We start from the raw sequence: 15,065 nt of genomic DNA, 5'->3' as shown, positions 1-15,065 counted from the left end.
GCCATCTTCTGTTTTCAATAATTAGTTAACAATATTCCTCGGGCAGCCTTTGGAAATCGAAGGAAGGTTTTTTTTCACATCTGTTTTGACACCCATTCCCCCACCACGAAAACAGAACAAAACACCCCATTTTTAATAAGCCTGTAACCTTTTGTGTACAAATGCGCCAAGCCTCCAGAGTCTCAAAGACATTAGGATGCAGTACATTAGGGAACCCGTGTAGGCAAGGGCATGAAATGGGCACAGAAGGCCCTCTGGGGCCTAGCCAATGTTAGCCCTGCTCAAAGTAAGTAAAGGTAAAGGAAGCCCTGACCATTAGGTCCAGTCGTGACTGACTCTGGGGTTGCGGCGCTCATCTCACTTTACTGGCCAAGTGAGCCAGTGTACAGCTTCTGGGTCATGTGGCCAGCATGACTAAGCCGCTTCTGGCGAACCAGAGCAGCACACGGAAACGCTGTTTACCTTCCTGCCGGAGCGGTACCTATTTATCTACTTGCACTTTGACGTGCTTTCGAACTGCTAGGTTGGCAGGAGAAGGGACCGAGCAATGGGAGCTCACCCCGTTGCGGGGATTCAAACCGCCGACCTTCTGATCGGCAAGTCCTAGGCTCTGTGGTTTAACCTACAGCGCCACCTGCGTCCCCTCAAAGCAGACCCATTCAAATTAAATGGGTACAGCTAACGTAGGCCTGCTAGTTTCGATGGGTGTACCTGGAGTGCAACTCAGTTGGATACAGCCCTATATTTCAAAAACATATACCGAGTCTGACCCTTGGCCCATGTAGTTCAGTATTGCCTGTTAATCTATGGAACTCACTGCTGCAGGAGAATACCAGCCAATGGAAACTGCAGAAGGAAACAGTGCCCTGGTGTTTGGGTCCTGGTGTTTCCTGCAAGCACCTGGTTGGTCACTGTGAGGCTAGGCTGCAGGACTAGATAGGCCATTGGCCTGATCCAGTGGGCTCTTCTGTGTTCTTATTATCTTAGCTCCAGGGTGTCAGATAGATAGTTGATCCCAGTCCTACTTAGAGATGCCAGGGATTGAACCTGGGACTCATGCATCCAAAACAGATGCTTTACCACTGAACTTATGGCCCTTCCCCTTTTTATTATTAAGATAACATTAAATTGGGGAAAAGTTTCCCATCTTTTTGGAATAATCAGGCACACTTCCTGGGGAGACTGGCACAGGAGCCATTCTGGAAGAAAAGGTTGCAAGGAGACTCACCATAAACCAGGCCGTCAAAGACCCATTCAGCACAGGGTTAGAAGGAAAATTGCCGCAGGCCTTTTAGAAAGGTTGAAGTGCAATCCTATACCAAACAGAAGCAAGCCCTGTTTAACTCATTGGCACTTACTTCTGAGTTGACCTGTTAGGTTTGCTTGGTTATTATTTGAAATATGCCTAACTCACCTGAGGATCTGACCCGCTTCTGCCAGACACCCACAGCAGCAAGGCAGGCTTGTGGTTTCAGCACCACGGAGAGCTTCCATTGAGCCTCTGGCTCCAACATAGGCCAGAGGTGGATGGAAGCCTTTTAAGTCAGCTCCACTAGTGCACTTTAGACAAAGCTCTTAGGAACACAACGTCCTGGCCTTCAGACAATCACTTTTGCTTTCCACAGCTCCCTTATGCCACTGGGCAGATGTACCAGAAGCACCAGATTTTTCTGAGGCAGTCATAGCCAGCATTGCGTCTCCAAATGTGGCTGGACTCAAACTCCCATCAGCCCTGGGCAATGTGGCCAATGGCTGGGGATGAAGGGAGTTGTAGTCCAGCACCACAGTGGCTGCCCCACCTCTGAGGAGCAAGGCTCAGGGGACAGAGTCTAAGCCAAGGCCCTCCAAATCCTGGATTATGAAGTTTGATGGACTCCAAATCATCAGCCCTTGAGCTCTGTTGGCTCCGAAACAGCGGCATAAGGACATAAAGATTAGGCAAAAGGATCATCTCCTTCTCTCATAATACAGCCAGCCCACCGTTTACGCGCGTTCAATATGTGTGTGGCCATGTATTACACCAAACACGGAAATGTCATAAAGATGTCACTGAAGCGTCACTAAAAGGGCAGAACGGGGATGGAATGTGATGTTTGCTGGCTTTTTCGATGGGTTTCAATTATAAGTGGTTTCACCAATGGATGTGGTGCCTCGGAACGTAACCCCTGCATAAACAGGAAGCTGCCTGCACTACAACCTGAGACCATCAAATGAAGCTGAATGTTGGATGATTCGAGATAGGCAAAAAAAGAGGACCTCTTCACACAGCTAAAACTATGGCATTCACACCCACAAGAGGTAGCAGAGATGACCACCCAGCTGCATTGGACCAATTCAAAGAGGGTGGCTTTGAGCCATGATGGTGACATTCTGCCTCCACTGTTAGAGGCAATGCATCTCTGAATACCAGTTTCTGGAAATCGCAAGTGGGGGAAGATGCTGTGGCACTCACGTCCTGCTTTTTGAGCTTCCCATTGAGGCATCAAGTTGGCCACTGAGAGACCAGGATGTTGGAGCAGATGGGGCCCCCCTTTGGCCTTCTCGCTTCCTTCCTGCATCTAGTTCACCATCCTGTTTTTGCAGTGGCCAACGAGATGTCCCAAGGAGAAGCCCACAAGCATGACTGGTCTTCCAAGCAACTGGATTCAGAGGAGTCCTGCATCAAGGGTCTGATCCAGTACCCCTCGTTGGCCACACAGCAGCCCCAGACTTGTTCACTCCTCCTCCTCCAACTCAGAGCAAAAGGCCGCAAAGTGTCAACAGAAGAGGGCAAATGGTTGCATCCCAGTCAGAGGTGTCGCTCAACAACTCCCAAAAAAAAGCTCAATAACTTTGGCTCCGCAAAAAAAAAAATGAAATAAAGTCAAACCATATTTGCAGGCAAAAAAAAAATCAATGTGGGGTGTGTGACAAGAATTTTTCCGCACCGAGTACCACCTGACCTTGCTACGCCACTGATCCCGATGGGTCCCCTGGATATCATTGGGCTGAACCTTCCTGCTCCCTCTCTTTCAGAGGGTACCACAGTCCCACTCCAAAGGTTACAACCCGCCCCTGCAGACAAATTGAGCCCTGCACATGTGGCTTAGTATCTTTTACCCAGCGAGTGGATACTTCCCATTTCCTTTCCATGATTCTGAACTAGTGGAGAGTTTGCTTATAGTTAAACCACTTGAAAGTAAGTGTGTGTGTGTGTTCCAAATAGATGGGCGAATGAGCATTTTCTCAGTAGGTATTTCAGCTACTGGCCTCTAAAAAAGATTATTATGTAAATCATTCCGCCGCCACCCCTTCCTATCTGAAAATCATTATAATATTCAATTTCAGGGAAAGCTCTTGACCAGCTGCTTCTCCTCTAAGAAATGAGCCTGGGAGATTGTTTACTACCAAAAAAATATGGCCGGCATTTAGGATCAATCACAGAGGGAATGCAGGGGATATGTATACACAGACACACACACACATCTGGCTGACAGATATCCATAATGCAAAAGCTCAGGGACCTAAGTCCACAACCAGCGGCAATGTGGCACAGACATGCACTGAGTAGGGTCTATGTACCTGCCAACCTATCACTCTAGGCTGCCATTTTGAAGCAGAAAATGCTCCAGGAGACCAAGGGAAGGCCACAGCTAAGTGGACAAAGCAACTGTTTTGCCCCAGATTCATTCTCTGGCATTTCCTTTGGGAATGTCCCCTATCTGAAACCCTGGAGAGCCACTGGCGGTCAGTGTAGACAATACTGAGCTAGATAGAACAGTGACTACATCAGCTCCCTACTTTCCTATGGGATTCAGCACTGGCATGAGGACTAGAATCTTAACCTGTTTCCAGATGAAGAGATCTCAGGAGGAGAGCACCTGCTCTGCATACAGAAGGCCCCAGGTAGATTCAAACCGCAATGGCGTCTCCAGGTTGGGCTGGGAGTATCTCCCTCCCCACTGACACCCCAGAGAGCCTCTGCCGGTCAGTGAAGACAATACTGATGATCTACATGGACTTCCTGAGTTCCTATGTAAGGTCCGGGGTCAAGAAGCCCGAGGATGGAGGTATTAGGTTTGGCAGTTTTGCAATAATCTTTGAAACTGATCGCTCTCTTCCCGACCCCAATAGCACCGCTCCTTGGTCCTCACGCAAGCCCCCCATACGGCCCCTCTCGCCTCCCCACCCACCTCGAACTCGATTCCCCATCCAGCAGCCGTCTGCTCCCATAATAGGACCCCGATAGCCAATTCAATCTGTCAATAGTCAGCCCAGTCACTAGGGAGAAGGAGCCTGTTTTGTCGCTCGGAGCATCACTGCCCAGGCTGGGCTGGGGATCAATAGGCAGCTGTGGTTGCTATTGATGACTCCGTCAGTGATTTTCGTTCTAGGGGGGGATTTGCACTGAGAGTGTGGCCAGCAGGCGGCCTGGCCAGCCCCAACTTGTTGACTGAACCGATATTGACACCCCCCAAAAAATAAAATTGTCTGCATTTTGATTCGTGGCCTTAGGTCTGTGTCATTTTTCTCACGTCGCCTCTTCTTTCCGCAAGCCTTCCAAGTGGAATTTATCTGAAATAGTTTCATACATGCAATTGTGTTTTACAGGTGTCGCTGTTCTAATTTTCCATACGCACAACAGTGCAGATCTATCACTTTGAGGCACTTTACAGGAAGCGGTTCATAAATGAAATTATTAATGTTAAATTAACAACAGTGATGTTCTGTCCCATTTCTTCTCAGATCTGTGGATTTGTCAAAGCCATGCAAAAATCCCACATTTGTAGATGTGTTTGGGGGCTGTTTTCAGTCTCCTTCTCAAAACTTCCAAATACATTTCCTCTCAAAAGGCATTTCCCCCCTCTCATTTTGCATTTTAATAACACTGTTTTCAGCTAAGAATCACATCACAACATTTGCAGAACTGCAAAAAGCAGTGGAAAGGACTTTGGTCTGATCCAGCAGGGCTCTTCTGCTCTGAATGCATTGTATGACTTCAGGATACAAGCGAGAAATATCATTTTGGAAGGCTGTCATGTGTAAAAACTCCTTATAAATAAAAAGCAAGCGTGGCAGGGAGTGCTCCCTGCTCTGCTAGCTTTTTCCTTGCAGGGATTTATTTATCTTTTACACAGAACCCAAGAGCTGCTGCCCTTGTCCCCCTTCACTAAGAAGCAGTGAAACGAGAAAATGTTGCATTCATAGAAGGGTTTCCCCACAAGCTTTTACAGCAGTCTTGTAAGGGAGCTCCATCCTTCATTTGGCTCAACTGGGGTGTGTTGCAAGGCAAAAAACAACAACAACCGGGGCAAAATCTACTGACCCCATTCGTCTAGACAGAAGCAGCACATGCGTTTGCACCTTGTATGTTACGTAAGTAAAGGTAAAGGGACCCCTGACCATTAGGTCCAGTCGTGACCGACTCCGGGGTTGCAGTGCTCATCTCACTTTATTGGCTGAGGCAGCTGGCGTACAGCTTCCGGGTCATGTGGCCAGCATGACTAAGCCGCTTCTGGTGAACCAGAGCAGCACACGGAACCGCCGTTTACCTTCCTGCCAGAGCGGTACCTATTTATCTACTTGCACTTTGACGTGCTTTCAAACTGCTAGGTTGGCAGGAGCAGGGACCGAGCAACAGGAGCTCACCCCGTCGCGGGGATTCGAACCACCAACCTTCTGATCGACAAGTCCTAGGCTCTGTGGTTTAACCCACAGCACCACCCCCGTCCCTGTATGTTACATACACACACACAAACACACACCTCTATGTAATGCAGGGGGTCATCCACATGGCACTCGCAGGCACCAGTTTGCCCAGCAGTAGCTCCTATAGCACCCATGAAATGTCTCATATTTTAAAAATAGCCACCCCACAATGAACAAAGCACTGTTCATTCTTCCTGCTTAGTTCCTGTTTGCATTGGCTCAGTTCCTAAGGCTGCCATCCAAGCTGAAGCCTCCAGGTGGCAGGTGGGCAAGAGTGCCTTTAATCATAATAAAGAATTATTAAGTTTTATTATACCTCCACCCCTTAACTATTCTCTTAACTAAAAAGAGAGCCAGTGTGGTGTAGTGGTTAAGAGCGGTAGTCACCTAATCTGGGGAACTGGGTTCGTGTCTCCGCTCCTCCACATGCAGCTGCTGGGTGAGCTTGGGCCAGTCACACTTCTTTGAAGTCTCTCAGCCCCACTCACCTCACAGAGTGTTTGTTGTGGGGGAGGAAGGGAAAGGAGAATGTTAGCCGCTTTGAGACTCCCTAGGGTAGTGATAAAGCGGGATATCAAATCCAAACTCTTCTTCTCTTCTTCTGAAAGCAAGAACTTCTGACTTTATTGTTTTCAACTGTTTTACCCTCAAATTCTCTGCTTGTGAGAAATACCTGAGATATACTGTATTTTTCCATGTATAAGACAACCTTTTTCCTGATTTTTTTGTGATAAATTGAGGGTCGTCTTATACACAGGTTAATACGCTAAGTAAGCGAGGGCTGGTGCGGTGGCGGTAGCAGGGAAATGTCGGAGAGGAGGCTGCTTACCCGCTCTTCCCGGATTAGGAAGAGTATTTGGTGTTGGAAAAATGCTCTTGGGGAGACAGCGACCCCCCAGTACCTCTGAGCATCTCCCAGTAGGCACGTCTCTGGAATGGCATGTCCCTTCATCTCCAGAGTGCCTCTTTGCGACAATTTTCATATGAAAAGTGCACACAAGTCTTTTAGCATCACACAGCAAGAAGAACAAAATCTGTAGATCTAAACTACATTTTATTTAGTTTCTATAAAGTGGTACCTCAGGTTAAGAACTTAATTCGTTCTGGAGGTCCGTTCTTAACCTGAAACTGTTCTTAACCTGAGGTACCACTTTAGCTAATGGGGCCTCCCGCCGCCATGCTGCCGCCATGCAATTTCTGTTCTCATCCTGAAGCAAAGTTCTTAACCCGAGGTAGTATTTCTGGGTTAGCGGAGTATGTAACCTGAAGCGTCTGTAACCTGAGGTACCACTGTACAGACAATCCATAATCACGTCTGTGTTCTCCAAGCTCTGGGAGAACTGCCAGAGTGAAAGTACAGTTACAATAACACGCTCAGATGGAAGAGATAAGACAGTCTTCCGTTCCCACATTCTCAGACATCTTATCCTAACTTTTGGTGAGTGCCAGTATGTGGTGTATTACGGCACCAGTTCCGTCATCCAGAGCGGGGCCTAGCTGTCAACGTTTCCCTTTTTTAAAGGGAAATTCCCTTATTCCGAATAGGATTCCTCACAAGAAAAGGGAAAAGTTGACAGCTATGGAGCGGGGATCGTCGAAAAGCTGCTCAACAGCTCAGCAAACTTACAAAAGAAGCTCAACAATTGTTGAGGGCTCCCAAAAATAGGGGTTGTCTTACACATGCGGCTGTCTTATACACATAAAAATACGGTATATATCATAGAATCGTAGAGTTGGAAAGGACCGTGAGGGTCATCTAGTCAATGCAGGGAACTTTTGCTCAATGTGGGGCTCAAACCCACAAATCTGAGTTTAAGAGTCTCATGCTCTGCCTGCTGAGATAGAGACATAGAGAGATAGATATACATACACACAGAGAAAGAGAGGTAATAGAAAGAACAAAAACCACCCCACTATTTGCATGGTTTTCTATTTCTACCCTCCACCTAAACACACACACACACACCCGCTTTATCTTTCAGCTACAAGCCTCATTAAACTGCAACATAACGAACACACACAAACAGTTATTCTTTCTGGAGATGTTATAAAGCAGCCCCAAAGCATTCTGGGTTTATTCCGATCACATAACATTTTCACTCCAGCCCAGTTCTATTCTGTGCATTTTATAATGCAGAATGTTTTGCGCATGTGCACGCACGCACACACACAAAGTTAAGATGAGCTGTGTCGAAAATGAGACGACCAAATTTATTTTGTTTTTAAAAGCACACTCCGGAGGATTAAACAAAGTGAAATAACGCTGGGAGAAAAAAGTCAGAACCTCGTGAAAATAATTCTGCTCGCAGGAGTATATTTGGCTAGGGGTGTTTGCTCACCTCCCTCTCCAATATTGGTTAGGAAATTCGTCAAAGCCCCCTCCTTCCTCCGTTCAGAACCTTCCATTTAAAAGCAACATTAGAAAGAGGAGCCAGGCAGCCATTTAGAACCGGTGTTTATATTAAAATGTGTATTAGCCGGCGATGCTAATGGAGAGAAAAAGCAGCCCCTCCAATGAGCACCTCTTATTCAAGGCAGCCACTAATGAGCCTAGGTGAAGCCACGAACATATTGACAGAAACAAGCGCCTAATTTATTCTGGTGGGTAATGGGAACCCTGGCGCATCCTATTTGACTCCCCATTAGATTGCCAACATCATCGCACTGTTAAAAGTTGCCGGTGTCAACCGGGCAGGGAGGGAGGGAGGGGTTTTATTTTTCCCAACCCGGGGGCCACATTCCTTTCTGAGCAAGTTTCTGGAGGCCGCACGCTCAGCGGTGGGTAGGCCCAGAAGCAAAAGTGGGCAGGGGGAAGACACGAAAATTTTATCTTTGTGCAGCAGGCTAGTTTCTGTGAGGTGGCATAATAGCTGTGTGTTAAACCACAGAGCCTAGGACTTGCCGATCAGAAGGTCGGCGGTTCGAAACCCCACAACGGGATGAGCTCCCACTGCACGGTCCCAGCTCCTGCCAACCTAGCAGTTCGAAAGCACGTCAAAGTGCAAGTAGATAAATAGGTACCGCTCCAGCGGGAAGGTAAACGGCATTTCCGTGCGCTGCTCTGGTTTGCCAGAAGCGTCTTAGTCATGCTGGCCACATGACCCGGAAGCTGTACGCCGGCTCCCTCGGCCAATAAAGCGAGATGAGCGCCGCAACCCCAGAGTCAGCCACGACTGGACCTAATGGTCAGGGGTCCCTTTACTTTTAGCAGGCTAGTTTCTGTGAGGTGGCATAATAGCCATCTTCAGTCTCTGAAGGGCAAGCTTGTTTTCTGCTGCTCTGGAGGGTCGGACCCGAACCGATGGGCTCAAACAGCAACGAATGAGATTCCGATGACACCTTCTGACAGAACAACCATCTAGGAAACCGATGGGCTCTCCTTCACTGCAGGTTAAACAGAGGTTGGAGGCTTAAACAGAGGTTGGATGCCCACCTCAGGGATTCTGTGATTGCCGGCGTTTGGACCAGATGACCCTTTGAAGCAGGCTTCCTCAAACTCGGCCCTCCAGATGTTTTCGGCCTACAACTCCCATGACCCTTAGCTAGCAGGACCAGTGGTCAGGGATGATGGGAATTGTAGTCTCAAAACATCTGGAGGGTCGAGTTTGAGGAAGCCTGCTTTGAAGGCTCACCTGTCCGGATTAGATTGTGCTGTTGGTTTCACATAACTTCAGTAACTAGCCTCTGACTTTGCATACTTTTCCTTTACCCTCCCCATGCCTACTTCCTTTTGTGCCAGCAAGGCCTGACTTATAAACTCTGCACAGCCCTTAGAAAAACATAGGTGCTTTATAAGTGATGGTTTTAACCTTCAAAGCTCTATAAGGCTCAGAACCCCAATATCTAACAAAACACTTCTCTTGAATTGAGTACATTTGGACCCCATTTTCATCAGCTGAGGACCTTCTCTGGCTCCCTCTTCTGACAAGGGAAAGGTTCTTTCCAGCAGCGGCCCCCAGTTTGTTGAATGTTTTCCCAAGCAAGGTGCTTCCATTAACAGCCTTTGGGTGCCGGGCACCTAATATGAGTCATACTCGGAGTCCATCCCTTGAAATTAATGGACATGTATCACTTAGGACCATTAATTTCAATGGGTCTACAGTCCAAGCAGAACTTTTATTGGTTACAACACTTCATGCAATGTGAGGAAAAAATAAATTATTCGTGCAGTCCCTGTTAAAAAACAAACCACCTTTTAGTGTTGCAGCAACTACACTTTGGAACTCCCTGCCACTTGACATTCAGTGTCTGCTTAGAACATTTAGGCGAGCCTCTCCAGACATGTAAAATGCCAACACGTGTTTTGAGCTTTTTTCCCTTGTTAATATTTTTAAATGCCTGCTTTTAACTGATGCTTATATATAAGAATGTTCTACCCGCAAGCTTTTTGCAAACCACTTAAAGAGGTTTTTTTATTACAATTCAAGTGGTAAACAGATACCATGAAAATATAAATTTATTAATCGTCACCATAAACCTCCTAATATCATTTTGCCAGCCAGGTCAGTAAGTCTTAGCTGTGATTCCTGCATTGCAGAGGGCTAGACGATCCCTTGCGATGCCAGAATTCTGTGAACATCTCATTACGACTCCACCGTAAAAAATAAAAACAGCAACACCTTGCCAGTTCATTAACACATCGCTTAAGGTTGGGCTTAAAGGCGGTTTTCTAAACAAAACTTTTCGAAGCTCACCATATGTCATTCCGCAACCAAGATTTCCTTGCCCCCCTCCTTGCGATTTGCAGTTGGCACCTTGGTTCCTTTGCAATTAGATCCCGTTTAGCAGCGGGTGACCCCTTCCCCACCGGCTCCCGAACCTGTCATTGCTACAGCTGGTTCCGAAGTTTAACAGCGCTTTTAAACGACGAAAATGAAAGTTAAAAAAATAAATAAATCAAAATGTTCTGCAAATTAACAGCAGGGGCACAGGCTAACTTCCGTCGGGAAAAGCGTACCGGCGCCTTCCTTTCCTTTAATGGGCAGGCGCCTGCTTGCATTTGCCAAAGGAAATCGGGAGGCGGGTTGGGAAGCTGGGAGGGGGGGGTGTGGGCCTGGAAGGGGGGGTGTGCTTCGAAATAAGTGCCAACGTATTTTTTCAACATGTTGTAGCATATTTGTAAACATCGTTAATCACGGATTAGCAGATGGTAATGTTAATTGCACCTGCGCAAGTGACAAGACCTCAAGGTTGATTACATTTACAAACGCCGATTATCGCTTTGGCGCGGCTGGAGGGTTCTGCAAGGCACCCAGAGGTATCGTTGACTCAGGTAGACGCGGCTGAAAAGGAGGAGGGGGAAACAAGATATAATAATAGGCCGCAGCACTTGTTTATTTTGGGTTGGTGGGGTGGGAGGGAGGTGGGGAAACAGGCCTTTGACAAAAGACTCCCAAGGAGGGCGAGGCTGGTGATGGATGCTGGATGGAGCACACCTGGAGCTCTTTAATTGATGGAGGAAAGGGTACCAGTAGCTGGTAGCCACGGTAACTATGCTCTGCCTCTGCGGTTGGAGGTCGTAATGGATCTGAGTCCCAGTCGCTGGAAGCCACAGCTGAAGATAGGGCTCTCGCACCCGGATCCTGCTTGCTGGGTTCCCACGGGCATCTACTGGGCCGCTGTGAGGACAGGATGCAGGACCAGACAGGCCACTGGCCTGATCCTGCAGGTAATAATAATAATAATAATAATAATAATAATAATAATTTATTACTTATACCCCACCCATCTGGCTGGGCTTCCCCAGCCACTCTGGGCGGCTTCCAACAAAATATTAAAATACAGTAATGCCTCAAACATTAAAAGCTTCCCTAAACAGGGCTGCCTTCAGATGTCTTCTAAAAGTCTGGTAGTTGTTCTTCTCTTTGACATGTGGTGGGAGAGTGTTCCACAGGGCGGGCGCCACTACCGAGAAGGCCCTCTGCCTGGTTCCCTGTAGCTTTGCTTCTCGCAGCGAGGGAACCACCAGAAGGCCCTCGGTGCTGGACCTCGGTGTCTGGGATTTCTTATGTTCTGAATCTCAAGGCATGCGTCATGGCGTAGAAATGCAATGATCTCCTTTGCGTCGTTGGTTTTCTGGGGTTCCTTGGAGGCTTCTTGGACCTCCTTGGGGAGAGCGAGTTGGGGGCAAGCTACAGCAGGGGTGGGAAGCCACTTTTTCCCAGCCTGAGGGCCACATTGCACTATGGGCTAGTTTCAGGGAGAGCACACGGGAACACTGATCCCAAGTGAGACCATTGGGTCCCTCTTGCTCAGTGTTGTCCACAATGCCTGGCAGGACACGGGTGGCGCTGTGGACTAAACCACTGGGCCTCTTCTTGGGCTTGCCGATCAGAAGCTTGGCGGTTCGAATCTCCGTGACGGAGTGACCTCCTGTTGCTCTGTCCCAGCTCTTGCCAACCTAGCAGTTCGAAAGCACACCAGTGCAAGTAGATAAATAGGTACCGCTGCGGCGGGAAGGTAAACGGCGTTTCTGTGCAGTCTGGTTTCCATCACAGTGTTCTGTTGTGCCAGAAGTGGTTTAGTCATGTTGGCCACATGACCCGGGAAGCTGTCTGTGGACAAACGCCGGCTCCCTCAGCCTGAAAGCAAGATGAGTGCCACAACCCTATAGTCACCTTTGACTGGACTTAACTGTCCAGGGGTCCTTTGCCTTTACCTTTTTACACTGTCTGGCAGCAGCTCCCCAGTGTGTCAGCATCCCAGTCACAGAATTGTAGTTTGGACAGACCACAGCAGTCGTCTGGTCCAACCCTGTGAAATGCAGGAATCTTTTGCCCAACGTGGGGCTCGAACCCACAACCGTGAGATCGAGCCTCTCCTGCTCTACAGACTGAACCTGGAGACGCCAAGGATTGAACCTAGGGCCTTCTGCATGCAAGGCAGAGCTCTAACAGTGAGCCACGGTCCTTCCCCACATGCAAGGAAGTAGGCAGAGCCAGAGGCAAATGTAGGTGGAACAAGTGGTGTCAATTTTACCTTCATGCGGTCAGGCTAGCTCCTGCAAACACTTGCACAGATCCTTCTCCAGGCAAGGAAGAGGTGTTCTCAGAGCAAAAGGGCACAGATACAAACACTCACGGAGGGTGTGGCACAGGGCCAGGGAGGGGTGTGGCCTGGGGCCAGGGGGTGTGGCCTGGGAGTGAATCCCGGGGGCCAGATGGAGATTATGAAGGGCCGCACGCTCAGTGCATCACAGGCCTGAGGTTCCCCCACCTGTCTTGAAATTTCTTCAGAGGTCTTGAATGGAGAGAGGAAAGCTAACAATTGACCACGAAAACCTCAAAAGCCGAAGAATCTCCACTCTCGGAAGAGTCCTGCGTTTCCAAATGAAACCAGACATGAAAGATTCCTGAGATATCTCCGTGTATCAGGTGAGTCTGGCAAAAATCTAATACCACATGCAGACAAATGTTTTAACAGATCACTTATTTTTGGTCTTCAGAGACGCTTTGATTATTGAACCCGCATTTCAGAGGTGCCGTTGCCGGGGGGAAAACCTCCCACCACCACCACCACCGATGGCATAAAAATTATTATCTGCTTTCTAGAAAAGACATCCCTGAAACAAATCCCTGACAAGACAACCGGGATGAGAAAAGTCACTTTCAAATTACCATCACAACAATTCTTCCTCCTTCTCCAGGTATCAAAAGATCGGCTGTGTACAAAACCACAAAAGTAATCAGGGAGCTTGTTTCCGATCGTGCTGATGTGTGCAAAAAGTGACAATTAAAATTCTCCTTTATGATATGGAGCTGGGAGGGTGTTTTTCTTTTTCATTAAAACACACACACACACTGGGGTGTGCTTTTCTACAGTTATATCACAAGGACAATTATATTCAGGCTTAAGGCAAAAGAAAGAAAAAGGAAGATTATAAAAATGACGTTTTTGACATTTAAAAATACCCAGGAAATTAAATGGAGGAGCAGGAGGAGGCAATGATTGCATTTAGAAACATAGGAGATCAGTATGCAAACTTGTACTCGGCCATACCGTCAGTCTGTCTAGCTTATGCTCGACACTCACCGGCAACAGCCCACCAAGGTTTCAGGAAACACACATAATAATAATAATAATTTATTATTTATACCCCGCCCATCTGGCTGAGTTTCCCCAGCCACTCTGAGCGGCTCCCAATCAAGTATTAAAAACAATACAGCGTTAAATGTTAAAAGCTTCCCTGAACAGCCTTCAGATGTCTTTTGAAGATAGGATAGCTACTTATTTCCTTCACATCTGAAGGGAGGGCGTTCCACAGGGTGGGTGCCACTACCGAGAAGGCCCTCTGTCTGGTTCCCTGTAACCTTACTTCTCGCAATGAGGGAACATCCCCCGGCCTAGTTGGAAATCTGAACCTGGGGCTTTCTGCGTAGAAAACAAATTTTCTATCATTCAATGGAAGCCCTGCCCTTTATTTTTAAGATTTAAGATTCCAGTCCTCATTGTTCTGAACAGTTTGGGCTGACCCAGTAGGGCTCTCCTTCTGTTCTTGTGGCACGGCAAACTAGAAATTTTAACTCTCAGCACCCTTAACTACAGTTCCCAGGATTCTTTGCGGAGAGCCAAGATTGTTTAAAGTAGTACAATCCCACTTTCAAAGTCTAGCACAATATAGGGCCTAACCTAAGTCCAGTGGTTTCAACTGGTCTGCTCCGAGCATGGCTTAACTCAGATACAACCCAGTCTTGTACAATGAGGTATTTTGTTGCTGCCATCTGTCGTTATTTTTTACCACAGAGTAGGCTTTTTAAAGCTTTTTAAAGAGACATCACCTTGCCAACAAAGGTCCGTATAGTAAAAGCTATGGTTTTCCCAGTAGTGTTGTATGGAAGTGAGAGCTGGACCATAAAGAAGGCTGATCGCCGAAGAATTGATGCTTTTGAATTATGGTGCTGGAGGAGACTCTTGAGAGTCCCATGGACTGCAAGAAGATCAAACCTCTCCATTCTGAAGGAAATCAGCCCTGAGTGCTCACTGGAAGGACAGATCGTGAAGCTGAGGCTCCAATACTTTGGCCACCTCATGAGAAGAGAAGACTCCCTGGAAAAGACCCTGATGTTGGGAAAGATGGAGGGCACAAGGAGAAGGGGACGACAGAGGACGAGATGGTTGGACAGTGTTCTCGAAGCTACAAACAAGAGTCTGACCAAACTGCGGGAGGCAGTGGAGGACAGAAGGGCCTGGCGTGCTCTGGTCCATGGGGTCACGAAGAGTCGGACACGACTAAATGACTAAACAACAACAACAACAGGCTTTTTTTAAAAAAAAAAGTTTCAGAGTTTGCTATACTTTCATGTTTATTTCCTACACCACTTTTTGTGGGGGGGGGTGTTCTTGAAAAGCATTTAGAAATCTCTCAAATAATCATTAAT

General features: G+C 47.5%; 1 protein-coding gene across 1 annotated transcript in view; it reads right to left on the bottom strand.

The window, feature by feature from the left end:
* Positions 1-436: 436 nt before the first annotated feature.
* Positions 437-15,065, bottom strand: part of DHRS11 (dehydrogenase/reductase 11) — a 52,887-nt gene continuing 38,258 nt past the window's right edge. Inside the window, exon 8 of the transcript XR_014541946.1 lies at positions 437-622. The gene's annotated coding sequence lies outside the window, so the exon portion shown is untranslated. The remainder of the gene's footprint in view (positions 623-15,065) is intronic.

Source organism: Podarcis filfolensis (genome assembly GCF_964270895.1).
Source record: "Podarcis filfolensis genome assembly, chromosome: 15".
NCBI classification, from domain to species: Eukaryota; Metazoa; Chordata; class Lepidosauria; order Squamata; family Lacertidae; genus Podarcis; species Podarcis filfolensis.
This window is presented reverse-complemented; position numbering and strand designations above follow the sequence as displayed.